The following is an 18,504-nucleotide window of genomic DNA, read 5'->3' on the forward strand; positions in this document are numbered from 1 at the left end:
TACCTAATACCTACGCCCAGTGGAGCAGCAGGGCTCCAATTTCTGCCTGAGTAAAGACAAAGGCATTGTCTTCTGTGCATATAAAATTAAGAGTAAATCCTCCAATCTATGCCAGTCTGAACCATCTCAGATAAAAATACTGAACCTAAAGCTCTGCCCAGATCCTGCTCCTGCCAGGTTTCCTGTTCAGTTTTGCTAACATGGGACATTCCACTCAAATAAACAATCGAATATTGATATTTATGCAAATGGAACAAGTTGCAATGTAAACTTTTGAAGTGTGCTTGTGTGCTTCAAACCCAATAAACAGTGGTTTTACATTGAACCTTTTATCTCAAACACTGAGAAAAAGATGCCTTTCAAGTAAACAGATATAATTCAAATCAAGACAGTACATGCAGTGTGAAATCTTCTACCACATTGTAAGGCAGCAAGTACAGTATTCTAGCTAAACTGTGCACCCCGAAGAGCAAGATTTTGTAGTAAAAACATTGACAGACCCTTAACTATTATAGTGCCTCCTGGCAGTGCTATAATTAGATTGAACATAACTATTAGTCATCTTAATTAGTATACACATTCCCTGTTTAGCACAATAAAAATTACAAAGCAAGGATGCCATTTAATTAGGTGACCTGGGAATTGATGCCTACCTATATTTCACTTTTATTTTAAGTGTCCTTACCGAGATTAAATCTAATATTTATAACTAAGTCTGGGTATTTATACGGCTCTCCACCTGTACATAAAATCACCTGTTAAATTTATATATATTAAATACCTCAAGGACATTTCTGAAGTTATGCTAGCAGTTCATTTGGAACTGTATTCCAAGGAAAGAAATACATCACAATTTTAGAAACTCAAGGTTAATTGCATATTCTAATAAGTGTCTTACATACCATAAATTTAAAAGAAAAGGAAGTGCATTCAGTTAAATCCCCCATCATCCTTTCGTTCTCTTGATGATGCCTCATTTTTTCCCTAGTGAAGTGCTTGGACCTCTTTAAAACCTCTGCCACTGGGACTGTCTAATGGCTCCACTGTTGCAGGGAGAGAGGAAGGCAACGTCAGATCTGAAGTCCCACTGAGCTTCACCTCATGCCAGCAGTACAGTATCTATCCACATTCAGTAAGACAAATATTAAAAACTGTCTTACGTGTCCCTGAAAATGTCAAGCTGTGAACCTGCAGCTCAGTACCCATCTGTGGATCCGTCTGTCAGTGCTCCCACATTGTTACTCAGTTTCAGGGCACAGGTATGCATGCAAAGAGGGCGCATTTGCTCTACAGCCATCAGCAAAGAGGAGGAGTTGAAGTTTTGAAAGAAAGCACACCATTTCTTGAGCATGATGAGGTAAGACCTCTACTAAAAACAAATTCCTACATGCTCAGAACTGGAGCTGTATTTTACACTCTATTGTGACTTGGAATTCACCTGCACTTTCTTCTTTTTGCTTTCTTGCCTTCTCCATAATTGTTGCAGGAGATTCACTTAGGAAACTGGAAAACTGCTCGGTGGTACTTTACTATTTACTAGCGCAAAGACACTCACCAGCATGTGGCAGGATGCAACAGCCCTTTAATAACCCTTGATTGCCTAAGGTAGCTTTAGTCTTGAAGGTCTAACAGACCTTATTAAAATGTTGGCAATTCAAATAATGGGAAAGTACAATGGGAATCACCATTACAAATACCAGTTGTTGATCATTTAAGACTACGCCATTCACCATTTTTAGCACCAAGTCCTCAAACACACTTTCCAGCCACAATTTCTGCAGATGTTTGGTTTGGTTGTTGTTTTGGTTTGGTTTTTTTTAAGAGTAGAACTAGAGTAGCCACATGCTTTTATTAGAGAAGTTTTTTAAAGTATGAATCTCATCGATCACACATTATAAACAAGAGGAAACTTGGTTTCAGTAATCCCTGGTACTATGAAACCCTCCCACACTTCACAAGTACCCTAATTTCTGCAGTGCCGAAAAGCCACTGAGAACACATCTAGGGCATCTGGCAAGCTGTCTGGGGACTCGGGTTTGATTTTGAGTCTCTGTCTTCACCTCAAAAAGTGGCAGATCAAGGTGGTCTCTACACTTTCCCATTTCACAGGTCAACTGAGGAGTTATTTATCAGAGGCTTATAGAAGCTAGTGGTCTAAAATGAGACCAGCTGTTAGTTTCATAGCATCAAAGATGCTACAGAAATGTTAATTATGTTTAACAATTTTGATTGCATTAGTTTCATACACGGATTTCTTGAAAATAAAGTGTGCCCACTTTCCCATACACAGATACGCCGTATACAGTAGGAGGCATAGAATAAAGCAAGCAGTTGAGAGCCTCTAGCGTGCATCTTTAACTGTATGAATGCAATAACACCAACCTGTGTTTAAGCCTTGAGTGGGCACAGAGCCTTTCAGTCTACCCAGAGTGCAATATAGCATACAATAAACAGCTTCAATGTGATACAATGGCATTTTGCAATAAAACTGCTGCTCAGAACAAGAGCCCACAAGAAAAATGAAGACAAAACAAAAATGTCATGACATTTGGTATAGAAAGCAAACGTGCTTTCTTGCCAGGTACCTGCTGACATTGCCAGACTTTAACCTCTTCCCTCCAGCCCAGAAAGCCCACCACAGCAGTTAGCAATCTGTTCACACCGCCATTAAACCAATTATCCCTTAGTGATGGAAACATCTCTACAAATGCCACAGTGCCACTGCTCTATGACAAATCCCATTCCTTCTAAGTGGAGAGTGTTTAATATTTACTATCCCCAGCCTAATTTGAATTTAAAGGGGGGGGAAAAAAAGAATTAATGAAGAAAATTGCTTCTGTAGGCAGTCTATGGTAAATATCAATACGTTTAATCAGAGCTCCTCTTTCATTAGTTCTAGACCAATTACAGCAGCTATTTCTTCTCTAGGATAATTCTTCAAGCTATTAAAAAAATGTGGAAAAACCAAAATTCTCTCTCACTTTCTCTTTGAAAAGGACTTTCAAATGATAATTGTTAAAAATACAGGGAGAATGGGAGGGTTATTGTTTGCCACAGATTAAGAGACTAGCCAAAAATGTAGAAGAGTTGATATTCAATGCAGCCAGCAACAGAAATCAAAAGAATAAAATTCATGTAAAACATTTAAGGCAACAACAACAGAGGTGCGGGAAGTAATTTTTCTTACCGTGACCGGTTTTCCGATTTCTTCTACTTCACCAGACTGGAAATGTTCAGACGACAGGCTCCCCAGTAAATCTTTTTGGATACTTCAGGAAAATCTTTCAGTGATGTGGCTCCAAGGCACTAGTGTCAGGCTGTCAGGGTCCAAATCCTTCTGAAAAGATGCACTGTGCTGGTGGATTTCTTGTGCACCCATGAATAGTGAGAACAGGTGATTACTGTAAATGCTTTGTCCATTATCCCCAAATAGCCAGACACTTCTGCTGAAACAGTCTGGAAATGTGTTTAACACTGACAGATAAAATGATGTTGCAGGGCTTCAGCTTTGGCACACACAAAAGTTGAAGTGGGCATCATCTATCCAATCTGATGAAACGGGACAAGTTGGTCTGCATTGGATCACATTATATTTGCCAGATATCCTTCATAAATGACAGTCTGCTAAAACAAAATGAAACAAATGAAAAAAGTACAAGGCCAAGGTTCACGAGAAATTAATGATGCCACAGAGAAGAGACACTTAAGTAGGCTGTGAGAGGGACTCAACTGATCAACACAAAACTCAGCAACTATTCACTTAATTTTTTTCTAGGTGAACATAATTCTTATTACTTTAAAATGTAATCTGTAGGCTGTGCACCTCCCTGTCCACTTCATCAGTTTGCCTGAGGGGAGACATTAGGGAAGACAGTGTTGAAAGCCTAACGTACAATGTATTCATAATTTAAAAGGCGTCCTCTCTCCTCAAGTCCTCCTTCCTCTCTGCTCTCCCATCTCTCCTCGTTCCTGTAACAGACTGAATATTCTCCTGCGATACCTCTCCTCTATGGTCTCTTTCATAGCAGCTTTTTTGGGTCACATCTTTTAGTTCTGATTTAGCACAGGCTCTCCTATTACAACTCATAATGTAGAGCAAGGCTCTGCTTAGCTTTGTCCTCCTGATTCTGTTTATGTTCTTTCACACAACCACTGGAAATACTTCCTCATGGCTCAAGTGACATACCTCTTTTTCCTTCACGTCATTTCTCCAAAATTATATTATTTCAGCAGAGATTCCCGTGTCCCCATATCCAGGGGTGGACATAGGAGGTGCGGAGGTCTCTGTGAGGAGAGCCCTGGGCTGCCCCATGCCAGACACGGCTGGTTCCACAGCAGCCCGCCACAGGGCACAGCTGAGCCCCTCAGCGATGCCGGGGGAGCCTCTGGGGGAAAAATGTATTTAAGAAAGGGCAAAATGGTGCCCAGCAGCAAGGGTGAGGTAAAAAGAGTGAGAAACAGCCCCATGAGCACCAAGGTCAGAGAAGGAGGAGTGCTTATTATCACCTCCACTCAACTTTATAATTTATTTCTCCACTTCAAGTTCCAGCTAGACTCCAGTCTTGAAAAATTCTGGAAGCTGAAATAAAGAGGGAGCAGGTGATTTGTTATGTGAGGAAACATTCTGTTCTGAAATGAAACGTTTCTCCCAAGTACAGAAAGAGTTAGCTTTCATCTCCACCAAGAACAGTATTTTGTGACTGGGCAGAACTGAATAAGCAATGTAGATTCTGCTTTTCCCCCTGAAATACATGTACTTATTTTTGACATATAGGGATGAAGGATTTTTCTCTAGGAAAAGTTTATTCATAATAAATAGAAGAAAAATAGTTTCAAGCTGAACTACCTTGAAAATTAGAGCTTGACTTCAGCTTTTTCCATTTTATGAGTCAAGCCTTTTGCTTTTATTAAGGACAGTTGAAATTTCAATTTACTCGTGGCTGGATATAGTTCTTCATTCAACCCACAAAAAATATTCGATTTATCAAAATGTTTCAGTTGCAGATCATTCCAAGCTAATATTTGTTCAGCTCAGCTAAACTGAAAACCAGAAGCATATCTGTATTTAAATATAGTAGAATAATTTCTTCCATCCCTGTATCTGTGTCAGACTAATCAGGTCACCGGTGGGAACTGTTGACTGGTAGAAACACAAGGCTTTCTCTTTATGAAAAATGACTGACCTTGCTTTAAAGCAATTTAGTTTGTGTCAACATTGCCTTTCTCATTAAATAATAGGCTCTAAGTGGCATATCCATTCTTCTTCAGTACAGACAAGAGCTCTCCAGGCAAGTCCTGGGATGCTATTTTTAGGCATCTCATAGTAATAACGTGCTTAATGCACTGTTTGGAGTATGTCTACAATAATTATTCCTTGTCTGCTCTGTTGTATTGGTCAGCTCCAGAGAGAGCTCATAAAAATGTTAGATCTGCACCCTTACTTGGATGCAGAAAGGATATCAAATAAATGTAAACATTTGGTATCACTTAGTTAGCTGTAAATAATACCATTGCAACAAGTTCATTAAATATACACGTACCTACCTCTGTCTGAAAATGCAGAACAACTTCAGCATAATTCTTCCTCATTTAGTTGCTGGAGATGACTCCTTTTGCAACCATTTCTCACTAATTCTTCTACTTCTGGTATTTCATCCATATATTACCTGGCCAGTCATGCAAGTATTGGAGATGATAACACAGGTAATTTCATCCATCAGAACTGAACCAGCAGTGAGCGAGAAATATTCTCTTCACTCGTCTTTTTTTTTTTGTTTGTTTTAAAAATATTCCTTATTTTTCCTTCTTTTTTTTTTTTTTTTAATTACTATTATGGCCATTTCAAATCATCTCATGCTGCTTTGTAGGAAGGTTCTCAGTCCAGATCTCAAGGTGACATGTATTACATTAAGCCTGTCAGTATTCCCAAAAATTCCATAGAACTTGCTGTTGTGATTACATAGTTCTCAGGAAACATGCTCCCCTGGAGTTAAACATTAGAAAGAGGCAAAATCAGCCTACAATAATCTAATTAACATGCTCAAATATGTATTTACGCCATCCACATTATTAGACCACGTCTTTAAATATCTTTGCTCTGTGTATTGGCTACTAAAGATATAGGAGAGGCAATGTGGCTTACTCAAACTATTTTTTAGTGACAAGTCATCCCTACTGGGAAATCATTTGAGATATCAGTCATGTCGCAGCATACACGCAGCACATCAGAGCTTTTTAATGATTTATTAATGTAGTCATTCTGGTAGTGTTTTAGCACTGGTTATCAGAGTGCTGCAGTTAATAGTGTTGATTGTAGGGTATAATACCCTAATGCGTCCTTTGCAATGTAACACAGGCTAGACTGGCACTTCTTTGACTAGACTTAAGTCTTATTTTAACAAGCAGATGTCTGTCTGCATCAAAAGGAGATTTGTCTTCTGCCCTATACAGACATTATTTATAGGATCCCTTAAGGTTCTTGATCCGATCTAGTGCAATGTCACGTCACTATCCTTCCTCCAGGTAATGCTGTTAATCAGCATGATGTGATTTGTCATTTCTAGGTTGATGACATCCAGCTCTGTGACTTTTCAAAGCTTAGCATCGCATATGCTGTCACACCATTTCAAAAATATTGAACTAAAGCAAAACTGCTTTCACTTGAAGTCAGATAAAAGAGAAGGTCTGTTAGTGGGTCTAGGAACTTCTGAACAAACTGCTGTCTCCCAGGCCAAACTCTGAAAATGGAAAAATAATTTAAATTGTTGTGTTAGGAGTTAGAGTGTTAAATTTGTTTCAGCCTGGTTCAGAAAAATCTCAAAGCAACACAACACTTTAAAAAGAGATTCTTATTCCCCACTTGAATGTGTCAGAAGAAGCCCCGCTAGAAACAGCAGTGCGATGGCAGAAGAGCAGACAGTTCGGCTACCTGCCTTATCCAGTCCACAGCCAGAGATGGAAGCAACACCCATTTGGCAAACTAATTAATATTATTTACATTTCCCCAGAGAAGCTTATGCTTTGGCCCTCAGAAAAAAAATTGGACTGAAACATAGCTGTGCAGGAGCACACAGCTGCCAGACAGCGTTCAGGGATGGTTTGAGTACTTTATCACGACAACGAGTTATCAGTGATGATAACACAAACTTGAGAACTTGATCCAAAGTAGGAAACAGTAACAGACAATACCAACACTAAGATATTTTTAGCCCCATTCCTAATAAAAAAATGCCACTACTACAATAAACCTCCCTGCTTGTGACTTCAACAGCACCATGACTAAAACAGATATGGGAAGACCACCATTCCCCAAGCCATACAAACAGGGTCTCAAAGGAAAAAAGTTTGACTCTTCACTGAGGTGAAGTAAAAGAAACTGGCACAAAAGCAACAATAGGATGAAAGAAAACCAGGATTGGACCAACAAGGCCAAAGCAGTAAGTTAGTAAAGTGATGTGATTTGCTGATTTCTCCAGTGTCAACAAGAATGAATTTTTTTTTTTTGCTTGTTTTTCTAAAAATTTAATATTTCTTTTCCCCTCAAATAAGTTTCCAATCCTTTCAGGCAGGTCAAGGTTTAACACATGGTAAGATACCAAAGCAATAAATAATTAAAAAGGCTGCTTCTGAGATTGTCAGTACCGATTATACACCAAAGTAATCTCCTGATAAGCATGAGCGGAAAGGAGACCAGAATATTTGGCAACATGAAACAAAGTTCTGATTCATTGAAGATTGACAACAAGGCCTAAATCTGTTGTGTGATGCACACATATTTATCACATTAATACTAAGTGGAATGGAGAAGCTTCCTGAGACCTGATGATTAAAATCTAGTCCACCAGTTTTAAAAAAACTAGTCTAGTTTTTTTCAGCATACAGTTAGAAAAACTGTTGAAGAGATTCCTGCTACTTAAATTCATCTCCTTGACTGTTTCAACATTTGTTTTAAAATTATTTAAAAGGTTGAAAAATCCTTATTAACTGGAAAAGTTGCATTTTGCCCAAATCCCCAGGAACTGTATTTAGCTAAACACTTGTTTAATCAAATCACACAAATCGTCAGAAAATTAAAACTGTAGAGTACAGATTTCTTCTAATCCTAGAGGTGTTAAAGATCAGCATGACAGTTAAGTTTCCAGAGCTGAAGTCTGAACTTGTATAAGGACAAAAAAGTAATCATATCAGAAAAAAAAAATTATGGAGAAAACTTAATTAAGATTCAGAGAAGGCCCAGAGCAGTTCTGGATTTTAAAGATGAAACAGCACTTTTTCATCTCTAGCTGAAACACTTTAGCGCCTTGTACTTATTTGCCTGAATAGTGAAGAGATATCCAAGAAAAATGTAACAATTCTCATTGATCTCTAGGATCTTCCAAAGATGCTATTCATTATTTCTAAACCTGTGAAATGCCTGTTGACAAAGGCATGGGTACTGGACAACAAGGGGCTACTTGTGCATCCCAGTTTTTCTAAGCATCACAAGCAGAGATGCATTGAGAGGCTCCCCGGGCTGACTGCTGCACTGCGCTACTACGGGGCGGGGGTGGGGGGGAAATTTAAAACGTTTTTGTTTTTGCAAGATTAAGCGTAAGGTTTGGAAGGCCTTGGTGTGAGCATCAAATAAGCTCAGGCTGAAAAGAGTATATGTGTGTGCCAATTCTTTAACGCAGCAGAAACCACAAGATGCACTGCATGACCAAAATTCTACATATGCTATTCCTGAACCTCAATTACCTCCAACAGTGTTAAATTATCCCTCATGAAAAAACAGTGAGTACATAAAAACAAACAGACATGCTTCCATGCAACAATATAAACAGCTTGCCAGTAATACTAGAAATTGAGGATTTTGCTACCAAACAGCTTTAAAGTGCGTGAATTTCTATAATTAACAGATTATGCCCTATAAATATCACTGCAGTAATCCACATTCCCAATATTGATATAAACTTGTTTCAGGAGTATTAAGGTCACATCCCTTTAAAAGTAATTTTTATTTACTTATGTTTCTGCATAAGTAAATATTTCTTTTTTTCTCCACCCCCCCTCACCCCCAGTAAATGCTGTTCCAGCAGTCCAGAAATTACCAGTAATTCTGATAAGAAAAGTAGAGACAAGAGAACTAGTTCAGAAGGTTTGGGTTTAAAGAATGAAGAAAACACTTGAAAAGATGCGCAGGTATTTTAACTGATGTTTAAACGCTCATAATATTGGAAACAAGCTATGAAAAGAAACTGAGATATGGTTGTATTTAATCTCTGCAGAATGTTTCTGCCAGTCTTCTCTTCCATGTAGGCAATGAATAAAGCCAGAAATAAATTCCTGTAGAAAGAAGAAAATAGAAAATAAGATAATTTGCTGTGATTTGTTTCTGCTATGGGAATTGTCTGTAATCTACAGCACATGGGAGCAAGGAACCAGTTGGAGCAGTTCTTGTAGAAGTCCTTTGGAGAACAGAAAACAAAACCACTGCAGGTAATTAAGGCTCTGCTCCTTTTGGACTAGGAACAGAAAAAGTCAGACTTACTCTGAGACCTATTCACAGATCATTTAAGAATGCTACATTTTTAGAACTAGAGGCATTGTCATCCTTTAGCCATAAGAGCAATCACTTATTCAAGTTGAGAAGATATATAATCTTTTCACAGTACCATAACATTAGTCAGTTCTAATTGAATTTAATTGTTCCTGTTGCCAAGTTTGTTCACATTTTTATGAGTATTAAAAAAAGACATACAATTTGCAAATCTGAAGTTCTGCGATGATGTTCAGTGTTGGATAAACAGCTCAGTTTTTCTACAGATTTTGATCTTGACATTGAAATCCCATGAAAAGATCATGGGATGCTACATTCAGACTTGTGGGCTCTGAGACTGATTTATATTGTATCAAAAGCATATGTGAACCAGACAACACTTTGATGCAGATATTCTGCCATTCAAACCCAGTGGGCTTTGTCCCCTAGTGGAAGCATTGGAACTACAATAGCATGCAGAGAGGATACGGTGTACAGGACTTTCAGGGCTTGAACAACCTAATCTAACATTGAATTTACTCCTGCTTTGTGCAGAGAGGGTAACCAGGTATCGGTATTGCCCGAGGTCCTTTCCAACCTGAACTATTCTTCGATTCTGTGATTTTGCTATGACTTAGTGATTCAGAATTGCAGTTTATATTGGTGTCAGGTCACGATGGTATACACACCGGGTAAGTCTTCGAGGCTTTTGTTCTAGATCACTAGTTGAACTCCAGCACAGGATAGACTTATAGATTATGTTAAACAGATTTTGATCTCTCTTCTGGAGAAGATGTCCTCCAGGGTTACAGTACCAGTTGTGCACTTGGTCCTTAAAATGTCTTAGAGCCTCTCCCAGCTGTTCTCTTCATGTGGCTTTGAGAGGGTCACAAACTCCATTTCTCAGCTGACCAACTTGCACAACAAGCCACACGGATCATCCCTTTTTCTCAGAGCCCTGAGAGGGTTCAGCGAGGAGAGCTGGGCACAGACACGGCCCACATCCACCCGCCCGAGTCCTTCTAAAGCCCAGCATACCAAATCCTTCTGAACTCATATTTGCTTCGAAAGATGAATTATCTGCACAACAATTTCATATTCCCCAGTTTCTTGTACTGGCGGAACTGAATACCTCTTGGTTTATGAATAGGGTTTTGAAGAGCTGACTCCAAAAATAGCTTCAGGTTATGCTTGAAGCTGGATGGAAGAAGTAGGGAAAGGGGAAAGGAAGGTCAGATTATCCCGGTAATATCCTACACATCTACAAAAAAGAAAGCTTCTGTAATGATATTATGTTATCCAAAAACTCTGCTGAAATTCAACTGTGATTCAGCAAGAGTAATTCAGGTCACAGTTTAAGCTTTTCACATAATTAGTTTACATTTAATCAGACTGCTGGTATGTAAACATAATTACCATTCTCAGACCTTTAATTGAAATTGTCACAGCACTACCGCCAGCTACTTCTCCAGATCTGCTAAAATGGATTTCCTGTTCACGGACACTAAGTGGGCACGACAGTTTTCTTGAAGACTCTGCCATGCACCAGGCTAACCCACACTGGGCAAGACTCTTCCCAGTCACACTGGTGACACTACAAAACCCACCATATTTCAGTCCTCATCATACATGTAATAAATTAAGTTCAGCTGCTGTTAATCAAGCCAAATATATTTAAGCTAAGGCATTACCACCAAAATCATGTACAATAGTTTCTAATCGTGCCAGTAAAGCTCATCGCTAATGGGATAAATATATACAAACTGTGTGCAAAAGTATCAAAGACCATTTGTGACCTTTGACAGGGTTTTTCCTTCTTGAAAAACCTTACAATTCACCTACCTGGTCAGAAAATGAAATATCGACATTAAATAGGTGCACAGTGTTCTTTAATTTTAAAGTTATGCCTACACCTGTCTTAGAAAATATTAGCCCAAGTATTTAGAAATAGTGTTAAAAAACAATTTCTTCCTCTTAAATGTCCATTAACTTAGCATACAATAAAAAGAGCAGGACAGGAGTGGCCTTGTACATGCACAGTTCTCACAGGTGCAGTCTTAAAACAAGACACCTGCAAGTCTTCTCAACTCCATCACCGTTGTCTCTCTCATTCTGAACCACTCTCAACTAGGGCTATCGAATATTCTTAAATATTTTTAAGAACCAGGGTTATCTTTCTTTTTCAAATGCTCTAATTCGTATTTTCTTTTTGATAAACTTCAGGAGTAGCAGCATCAAAAAACTCCTAAGCTGGTACTGAACTTTCCCCCTCTTTGTGGTCTTCTGAACAGCATGGATGAGGGATGAGAATTGCCAAGGAAAAGTGACAGTTAACTTCATTAATCCCAGCTCAGGATGCAATATGTTGGCAACGGCCTTTTTCTTCCTTTTTTTTTTTTTTGTTTGGGTTTTTTTTTTCCTTTAGCTCCTCTTGTTTGCTTGGCCTGCCTGGCAAGCCCAGACTTGATTATCTTTTATAGGGATGTGGAGTGAATGCAATTACACTAACAGCTGCTCAATATTTGATGAGCAGCAGCCAAAGTTGGCCAGAAGGGTCAAGACAGCATGAAGTTGAGGGGAGATAATGTACACTTGCAAATCTTACTTACATTCTCCACAAGTTTAAATTACTTTTAATGAAACATTAACTGAAGATTTGACAAATGACCCCCTGAGACTTAAAGTTTCACAGGTAACTTGCAGTGAAATTAAATTAATAGGCAAATTTTCAGCATGCAGTTTTTGCTGCTAAACTAAAATCTTTTTACCACTTAATTTCTCCTTATTATCTTATTATGTTACACTCAAATAATTTTCCCTTGTTCAAATAATGCCTATTAATTACTTCCTCTTACTTATCAATGTCAGAATGTCTCTGCCCCAATTCCTTTCAGAAAACTGAACGTGCTTTGAAAGGTATCTCCAAGATCTTGCCTAGCACCAATAAAACTAAGTAAGATTTTTCACAAACATTTAACACAGTCAAAATATTTCCTTTGTACTGCACACTAGTTTAACCTCTAGTACATTTTCCTCCTGAAATAAAAATTGTAAATGAAGAAGGCAGAGCTTCATTGCCATTTCTGGGGGAGGAAAAAAAAAAAAAAAAGGAAAAAAAGAAAACATTTACTTTACTGTTGAACTGAGCTTGCCTCAAGCAGATATGTGAACATTTAAAAATTTATCCAGAAATTATAGGTGCAGAAACAATACTTTGTAAAATGATGCTCCAACTGTGCAGCTCTAATAGTTTTCAGTACTGTCTTAATACCATTGCTTCTGGAAATGGACAGTGATATAAAAAGGAAAACAAGCCTAAAAGTAACCCTTCAATACCTTCATAAATCAATCAGGCAGAATTCACAGTCAAACATGCCTAACTTAGGTAAGCAACATAATGAATAAATAGCCAGGTCTCATATTAAGTAACTTGATCATCTATATCCTTAAAAGTTTTCCAAGGATTAGAAAGTACTGAAAGCCACTTGCATGCAGCAGATAATGACTAAGAATCTGTGACTATTTCTTATGAATCAGTGACATAGTTAACGAACATCAAATACAATGACAGTGCCAAGACAAACCATCTTTGCAGGGGCTTTCCAGGGGCCCCGTGGGTTTCAGTAAGAACCCAAGTACCTCACAAGCACTATGGAAAAATTTAATTTGCCACAGTTTTCTGAAGATTAAGCTTGCTACTAACCCAGGTCCATTAGGAGCTCCCTGGAGTAAGGGATGTCGCATTTTTCTATGGCACATGACACGGTAAGTATAATTTATACATTTGGCTCCTTTAGGTGGGATTGGAAGAGTGATTTCTAGATGTTAACAAAACACATCCCAGACACTAAAGCATCTGACATACCACACAGTAACTGGCTGTTTCCCTCCTTGTTCTTCTAAATCCACATGTATTCAATGGAATTTTCAGTATTTCACTCTCACACATCCCCACCGATATTAGGGACACAAATTAAACTATATGGGTCACATCCACCTCTTTAAATAGAACCATAAAATCATTTAGGTTGGACCCTTAAGATCATTGAGTCTAACCGTTAACCTAGCACTACCAAATCCATATACAATAGAAACATTAAAAAACAAAATAGAAGCATTTGAAAAAATAGAAACATTTTTTAAAAATCCAAATTATGATATGGAAAAAGTCCTACAAAACAATATAGAAAATAAATACTGACTTTGTCTGAAGACTTTGAAAGTAAACACTTCAAAATGCTATTCAAGTTTGCGGGATGAAGAGCTCGCAGTTTTCAGAATGACAAAATGAGTGCTGATGGTAGCAAGGGAAAAAAAGAACCTCGACGCTGAAACCCTGCACCATAAGGGGCACAGTGTGCCTATCTGTGATTCTTGTAATGAAGGTACAGATCACACAAACTCTGCAAAGTGTCTATATTCTTTCCCCCTCAGGTATATTTAGAAGAACAACTTTCTGAGGCACACAGGGCTAAGGACACAATATATATTCCCCTACATAGGTATCTTAAATCTCAGCTTTTACACAGCATTTTTTGTTAACTCTTACTCAACCTGGATTGCTGAAATCCAACTTCAGAGATTTTTGTCTGCAAAATCACAGTCACAAAGCATTTTTAAATGAAAAATAACAGATTACACTTGTTCCCTTAGTTCAACTTTTCTTGAGGTCTGATAAACTAATTCAACTACACTAGATACATCCTAGTCTGTAACCATGATCTCATTTATAAATAAAACACTGAGAAAATTTCCTATCTTAAGAACTGAAAAATTCTAAGCAAAATACATATTTATAGTCATGTGCCATAACTATACAGCATGGCTCAGGATCTTCTGTGTACAGTTTAAATTTGTTTTCTTTCTGAACACAGGAAGCAAAGACGACTGTCAGACTTGACTGAGCCTCTTATGTTGGTGTAAAAGCTAACAAATCTTTCTCGTATTTCTTTTTTTTACATTTCTCGTATTTCTTTTTTACAGCTAGACCATAGTAAGTTGCGCAGAGATGACTTTTTGTGGGATCTGCAGATGTGCCTTGCAGACACAATTAAGGAAGAAATGTAGAGGCCTATTAACTCATCTAAACACCTGTGCACATACAGTAAGTCACACAGTATTCATTCTAAACTAAATTGAGTTTTGCATGTAACGTGGAGAGCTCTTTTTCCATTACTAGCTCATTCTGTCCAGGTGGGTCAAGTAATTTAAGCCCATTGTTCAAATAAACTAACCCAATTTGTGAACAATAAATCTGGCACAGGCATGACAGCATGTTTTTCTTCTGTAAAGAAGTTTTCTGAAAATTCAGTCTGTCACCCTCATTCAGGAAATTAACAGAAGATAACAGGTAAGAACAAAAACTACAACACAGACCTGCAACCTGGCTTCTGCAGCATGTCTCGTAGCAGAAAGGCTGTTGCAGGTAATGTAGAGAGGAGTCCTTATTAGGATACTAAATGAATGAAACTTTATTTTCCCTAGTCCTCCAAACCTGGGAGCTAACCCAGAAGTTTTGCCGACCAATGAAACCAAAGATTGTCCTATGAAGCGGCCTGAACTTTGCAGGGAAAAGGACTACACAAACTTATATAGAAGTTGGCATAAAGCAGGGAGCTTTCTAATCGTTCCAGAATTACACACGTGCTTGTTGTAATCTCTCCCTCTTTCATGGCAGATCAGCAACCCACCACACCAATGACAGTATCTAAAGAGTCAATTCCTCTGATTAGCATTTGGCAGTGTTTTGAAGAACAAGGCTAGAGAATGCGTTCCTGTGCAATTTAATTAATCAACCATCTCTGTTCCATCAAACATCTGTGCTCTGGCTGACCCACTTAAAAATCTGAATGAAATAGCCGAGTTTCTTCCTTTTAAAAGAATGATCCTGTATTCTGTACTTCGGCTTCTCCTATAGCACTAACACAATGAATATCTGATAATTATTAAACTAAGCGTTGTAACTCCTTATGCTAGCAATAATCATCCTTGAATGCTGACTTTCTTGTAGACTAGGTTTTGCCACTGTTTAATGTAAATTCATTGTCTGGGTAAATTCATCAGACAACAAAATGAGCTGACTTCTATGTTATTCCAAGATGAAAGGGAAGGTAACCTCATTGAATGTGCTGATGGCCAGGAGTAAACTGCAGGCCTCACTTGCCCATTTTGGCTTTAAAACAGTAATATTAACGTCTGATTCTTCTACCGCAGTGGCTGAAAGTGACTTCTGCATTAGCTCAGCATCAAAAACCTTCCTGAGGTCAGTAAGGGGGTTTGCTATGGCATGCTATCTCAAATTTCTTTCACCAAGGTTCTCAGAGCATGCTGCTATTTTCTGTTACAACAAGAACTGTGATTGCTTCTGCAGCCAATTACGTGTGTTCAACAGGAGCGATAGCTGCAGGAATGCATAGCTTGATGTTATAACCTGTTATAATTCGGTTCTCAGCCCTAATCACTGAGAAGGAGAAAAACTTCCCTTGCAACTTATAAATGCCACTATCAACAAGGAACATTTTGTTGCATAAGCAATTTGTTTGATTGACACTGGGTTGTTTTGTGGACCAGAATTCCGGATATAAGTTCACCTAAGGCTGTCAGTGAGTTTAGTGAATTTTGTCCTGGAAAGCGCTGCATAAACATTCACTTTTCCAACAAGCAGCACAATTTGGCTGATCATGGCCCATCAACAGATAGCTTATTCCATCAAGTCCAGAATACAATTCCTGATTAGTCCAGTAATCCCTTGTATTTGCTTTATACCTGCCTTCATTCTGAAAAGGGAAGGCAAGAGGTCAAAGAAAGAAATGGAAATTTGTACTTTAATCGTGTGGGAAAAAAACCCAACTCATCTTTGTAAAATTCATCCCCGTTACTAGTAAAGAACTTTAACAAAACCCTGCAATTTTACAGGATAGTCTGCAATTTTTACATGTTGCAGATTTGTTACAATTCGAAAGAATAAAAACATTCCATGTGACATTAAAAAAAAACTCTTCAGGGGAATTCATTTTGATTTCCACTCTCTTTGACCATGTAACAATGTAAATGTAGGGAATAAATTTGTCTTGGAATAAATTTCCCAAATCTGCTATTCTGAAAACGATCAAACAAAATATTTCCGCTTCATCATCAGATTCTTTCAGTTTTTGTTAAGTTGACAATCTACTACTGAAAGGGAGAGATTCATGAAGAAAAGTTATGCTTCAACAACATAGTTTTTTCCAAACGGAAAATCACAGACAAAGTTATACTAGCTCTCCCTAGAGGCAAGATGGGATGCACTTGGGGGAAAAAAAAAAAAAAAAATCTTCACCAGTGGGAAACAACTATTAAATAAACTCCGTCCTGCTCCAGATTTTCTGTTAAATACATCATTAGTACATGCTCTAAATAAGAAACTAATCAAGAAATAAAGCTGCCAGCTTTTTTTTTCCTTCTTTCTTTCTTTCTTTCTTTTTGTCTCCCTAAAGCAAATTTAGTCATAAAGCTGTGCCAGATTACTGTCCTGCTGGAGAGAAAGTCTTTCTGGGCAGAACAAACAGCAGCAGGCACAGCCCCTGCCAGCGCTCCCCGAGTGCGGTCTGAAGGAACGGCCCGGCTGCGCCCGCTGCCTTCCCATTGCTCCCGTAAGCGGTGCCAAAGTGGCACCAATTAGCAGCAGTGGTGGAAATTCAGAGGGACACCTCTGAGGAACAGGGCTCGTATAGACGCCAGCTTCAAAGGAACAAGCATTTGTACGAAAAACAGTATTGCAGCACGAAGACCCCGCGGCAGCAGCGTGTAAGCCCATTTACAGCTTTTCTACCCAGTTCTTGACACTGAAGCTGTCCTAGAGACCTAGGGACTGAACTTGATATTGCTGCCTCTGGTCTCCACTGTTCCCTGGAAAGCAAATGATCCCTGGGTGTTTCCCAGCAGACGACACACTGAGTCACACTGAGGTTTCTCCCTCTTTCATCAGAGCAGCATGGGCAATGGCTGGCCTACAGCCACAGAGCAGCGGTCATCTGCAAACGCTGCAGCGGTGTTGAAATTGGCAGCCAGGACCTATTTAACAATTTAGCTAAGATTTAAATATAACAACTGCAGATACTAAAACTTCCTCCCCTGTGCAGTCACCCTTTCTCTCTGTCAAACCCTGATTTGGCTACTCCATTGCAATAATCTCTTTAGCTTCTCCAGCAGAATGAACAATGTTGCTTGATCTGAAAAGTCAGAGTGGCAGGAGCTTTTCTTTAAACAGCACATTTCCCCACGCAAACACAGGTACACGCAGGCCAGAGAAGCTGTAGCTTTCAACACACCATAGTTGCAAGACATCATGGCCTTAAAAGCATCACTAGAGAAGCAGTCAGACACTGACATTATCAGAGAACTAAGGAAGCAAATGGCCAAATAATAGCATCTTTGTCAGTGCCATTTTACTCCTTGCAGGAGTGTTGTAGGTGATAATAGACATTGTCATGATGTAAACAGCAATTGCCTCTGGGCACTAATGTGGAACATGTGCTGGTTTGAGTCATCCCCGACCTCTGTAAATGAGCAGAACAGTCCTGGCAGCAGTCGTGTCATGTATTAGCAGCTTCAGCACCGCGGCTGCTGTGATTCGGCTACAGCTGAAGGACCTCCTTCGCCTATGAGTGCATGAGAGATTTTTTTGTCGACACAACTGATTTTCAAGTCACTAGTCTTATCTCACTGGAATTGAGAGTTGTACACCAGATGAGTGTTCAAACACGCTGATCATCTGATATCTCCACACCATGTGAGATGCATGCTGAATTACGTTACCTCCGGAGAGGAATACGCTGCGTGCACACCCTGACTCTGGCATCACGTCTTCTGAGCATCCAAAACTCCTGCAGGTCCACAGGGAAGAGTATGTGCGTACACCCATAAAGCATGCCCAGTGCAGGATTAAGAACACGGATATAAAATCCCCTCCACTGATATTAATGTATCTAATGAATTAATTAACATAT

This window comes from Nipponia nippon, unplaced genomic scaffold, assembly GCF_047370975.1.
Source record: "Nipponia nippon isolate SJK-2023a ecotype South Korea unplaced genomic scaffold, ASM4737097v1 scaffold_9, whole genome shotgun sequence".
NCBI lineage: Eukaryota > Metazoa > Chordata > Aves > Pelecaniformes > Threskiornithidae > Nipponia > Nipponia nippon.